This window comes from Chrysochloris asiatica, unplaced genomic scaffold (genome assembly GCF_000296735.1).
Source record: "Chrysochloris asiatica unplaced genomic scaffold, ChrAsi1.0 scaffold00035, whole genome shotgun sequence".
Classification (NCBI taxonomy): Eukaryota; Metazoa; Chordata; class Mammalia; order Afrosoricida; family Chrysochloridae; genus Chrysochloris; species Chrysochloris asiatica.
The window spans coordinates 2,048,526-2,053,015 of NW_006408553.1; positions in this window are offsets into that span (position 1 = coordinate 2,048,526).

Consider the following 4,490-nt stretch of genomic DNA (forward strand, 5'->3'; position numbering starts at 1 on the left):
TTAAGGTCTTCCTTATTCACTGTCCAGCTTTCACATGCATATGAGGTTATTGAAAATACCATGGCTTGGGTCAGGCGCACCTTAGTCCTAAAGCTGACATGTTTGCTCTTCAACACTTTTTTAAAGGTCTTGTGTAGCATATTTGCCTAATGCAATATGTCATTTGATTTCTTGACTGCTGCTTCCATGAGTGTTGATAGTTGATCCAAGTTGTCTTTGACAACTTCAATCTTTTCTCTGTTGATAAGAATGTTGTTTATTAGTCCAGTGGTAAGGATTTTTGTTTTCTTTACATTGAGATGCAATCTATACCAAAGGCTGTACTCTTTGATCTTCATCAATAAGTATTTTAAGCCCTCTTCACTTTCAGCAAGCAAGGTTGTATCATCTGCATATCGCAGGTTGTTAATGAGTCTTCCTCCAATCCAGATGACACGTTTTTCTTCATGGAACCCAGCTTCTCGGATGATTTGCTCAGCATACAGGTTGAATAAGTATGGTGAAAGAATACAACCCTGCCACACACCTTTCTTAATTTTAAACCATTCAGCGTTCCCATGTTGTGTTTGAACAATATTCATTGTCAAATACTCATTGCCAAATTATTTTCCCAGACTGTAGGTTTTCTTTTTAGTCTTTTAGTGAAGTCTTTTGATGAGCATGAGTATTTAATTTTTAGAATGACCTAATTTTCTAGTCTATATTCTGCTGGTTGTGAATTTTTAGTTACTTTTGACTCAGCACTGACTAGGAACCACAAGGTCAACAGTTCAAACCCACCAGCTGCTCCTCAGAAACCCTATACAGGGTCACGGAAGAGGCGGACCGGACTCAAAGGCATGTAACAACAACAATATTTATGCCATAAATTAGGGACCCTTGATTTTTCCTAAGATTTCTTCAGTGAAGTTTGTAGTTTTAGATTTTACTCTTTAGGCGTTGATCTATTTATATGGTGTGCAGTATGGATCTTGTTTAATTTTTATGCAAATGGCACCATAGGATAAGCATTCAACCTCAAGGTCCATTTGAATGTAAAGGTTAGCAATTCAAATTCACCAGTAGCTCCTTGGAAACCCTATACAAAATCACTATAAGTCGGAACTGACTTAACAACACTTTATTAAAGAGACTACCTCTTCCTTATTTAACTGGCTTTCACCATTTGTGGAAGATCAGCTATTTATGATTGGATGGATTGACTTTGGGGTTGCTCCTAATCCCTTTGAGAACTAAGGGGCCTGCCAGTTCCATTATGAATGGGCCAGACAGCAAGTACCTCTTGGATTGCTTTTACAAGGTCCTGTCAGGTCATCTTCCTAATCACCCATTAGCAACCCCAAGTGTCAATATCCCTGGAAGGCATGACGTCAGCCATCATGACCTAGTGCAGGAAGAGGACAGCAGCAGCCCAGGTCTCCACTGATAAGCCTTCAGGAAGAATGGTTCAGCATTCTGTGGGACCTTCTCAGCAGTCTGCACATCCCTCCTGAGGCAGAGACGATGGAACACTCATTCGGGATACTAAACTGTGCTGTTTGGGCATGGGTGTGCACCCATTTTATGGTAGGGTACATAGATTTGCTCCACAGAAGAGGTACGGCATGAAGATTAACAAAGAAGAATCTAGAGACACTGACTAGCTCAACAGATTTCCGAACTCTTCTGTACTTCAGGGTCATCAAATGAGGACAATAATAGGACTTAACATATATGGTTATGCTATGAAATAAATGGATCAATGTAGGTGGACGTGTTTAGACCAACATGTGGTAGGCATACTAAGCAAGTCAATAAATGTGAATTACCAATGTCACATGTGCATTTGAGGATGGGGATATAAGGATGACTGAAGGTGAATGGCATATAGATTGCTGTCAAGTGCACCTATTGCTGTTGAATAGATGCAGGCAATAGCACTTCTAAAGAACAGAGTAGAACTCCCCATCAAGTTCTGTAATCTTTACAGAAGCAGGCTGCTACATCTTTCCCCCACAGAGTAGATGGTGGTTTTGAACTGCTGACCTTGTGGTTCCTAGTCAGTGCTGAGTCAAAAGTAACTAAAAATCCACAACCAGCAGAATATAGACAGAGTGCTTAAGTACTGAACTACCCGGGTTCTTTGCACATGTGTACATCGGGGTGTACTCAGACACTAAGGCCTTCTTCCTTGGCAGATTTAACACACAGCATTCACTTCTAATGCCACAGAGGCTAACTCTGTCTTTGGAGCCAGGGGCTCCTGTGTCTATCTCTCTGAGGGTAATTGTAGAGGGTTGTGCAGGCCTTGTCATTAGCCTACATGGAACAGCAGTTATCACAGAAGCCAGATTGAAAAAGCCTGCTTTGGGGCGAGTGCAGACTTGGGCACTATAACTTGGACAGGGTCCAGGAGGCTGCCCCCTTAGTCCCAACCATCCTAACAATTAAGCTTTCACTTGGTACTTTGCACACATTATCTCCTTTGATTTGCTTGGCCACCTGGTGCAGAAGGCTAGATGGAGATTACCAGTACCAGTTGCATCAGATTCTGACTCATGGGAATCCATACTCCACAGGGTTTTCAATGTACTCCATAGGGTTTTCAACGGCTGAGTTTCCAGAGTAGATCACCAGATTTTTCTTCTGAGGTGCTTCTAGGTTGACTCAAACTTCCAATCTTTTGTTAACTGTTTGCACCACCCAGGGCAAGGTTGCACAACTAATAAAGACAGAGTCTAAACCAGAATTCACCTTCTCTGGCCTCTACTTCAGGGTGATTTACCACCATTTCAAACCATCCTCTAAGCCCATTGTTGTTGCTGCTGTTGTTAAGTGCTGTGGAGTCAGTTCCAACTCATAGAGCCTGTATAGGGTTTCTAAGGAGCTATTGACGGGTTTGAACTACCAACCTTGTGGTTCACAGTCTGTGCTAAACCTACAGTACCACCATGAACTGGATCAATCTGTAATAGGTTTGGGGAGGTGAGGATATGGGTAAAAGCACCAAAGAAATTAAAAGGAAGCAGGAATCATTTTGTTACCATCTCAAGCAAGTCAGTCTACCTAACTGAGCCTCGGTTTCTTCATATGCAAAAGGACAGGACTTGACCTTAGACTCCTAACTGATGGAAACCTTAGCTTTTCCCTGCTGGAATCTATCAGCTATTTTGCCTAGCACTCAATGAAGGCTTGTTGAATTAAATGGGAGGGGGGTGGGAAGGAAGAAGAATTAAATGGAATTTATTGTTCTTTAGTAGTTTATAGGCTTTGGGCTGCTAACCAATGGTTGTAGGTTCAAAACCACCAGTCACTCACTGTTCGAGGGGAAGACAAGACTGTTTGGTTGTAAAGATTTACAGTCTCGGAAGCCCTTTATAAGGACACTGTGAGTCAGAATCAACTCAATAGCAGTGGGTTGGGTTTAGTTGTTTAGTAATGTCTTTCCAAGGAACCCTGGTGACACGGTGAGTTACGCTGCTAACCACAAGGTGGGTGGTTCAAACTCACAAGTTGCTCTGAGAGAGAAGGATGAGACTATCTACTCCCATAAAGATTTAGAGTTCCAGAAATTCAAAGGTAGTAGGTTTGGTTTTGGTTTAGTGTTTTCCTTGGTAGTATAAATAGTTAACAAGTGGTTAAAGTGGTTGACTGCTAACTAAAATGTTGGGTTTCAGTCTACCCAGAGACAACTAAGAAGAAAGGCCTGGTGATCTACTTCAGAAAAATCTATCGCTAAAAATATTATAAAATGAGCACTCAACGGCTAACTAAAGGTCAGGGATTTGAACCTACTAGTGGCTCTGTGGTTAAAAAAAAAAAAAAAAGACCTACAAGCTGCTCCACTGTCGTCATTCATAGTGCCCTTATAGAGGGTTTCCAAGACTAAAATAAATTTTCACAGGAGCAGACAGACTCATCTGTCTCTGCAGAGTGGCAAGTGGGTTTGAACCCCTGACCTTATGGTTAGCAGCTTAATGCCTAACCCACAGTACCAACAGAGCTCCTTTCCAGTAAATATTACAGTCCTGAAAAACCTATGGTCAGTCCTAAACTGTTCTGTAGGGTTACTATGTGCCAGAATTGATTCAGCAACACACACAAAAACAAAAAATGAATCGAGTTGTGAACTTTAAAGTCAACAGTTCGAAACTACCAGCTGTTGCACGGGAGAAAGATGAGGCTTTCTGCTCCTGTAAGGATTTACAACCTCAGAAACCCTGTACAGGGTTGCTATGAGTCTGAACCAACCACGGCACATAACCACCAACAACCACCACCATGGAGCACAGCTCTATTCTGACACAGATGGGCTCACCACGAGTTAATCAATTTATGGAAACTGGTGATGGTCCTTCCAATTCTGGCAATTTGACCTCTCTGAGTTTAAATCAGAAACTTTGTCTAGGCCTTCCTCCTAAAGTAAACAGCTCCCTGTTACCATGAGCAGATTAGGACACTAAGAATATGTATTGGATTGGGCCCTGGATACCTTGACTGGGTGGTACATT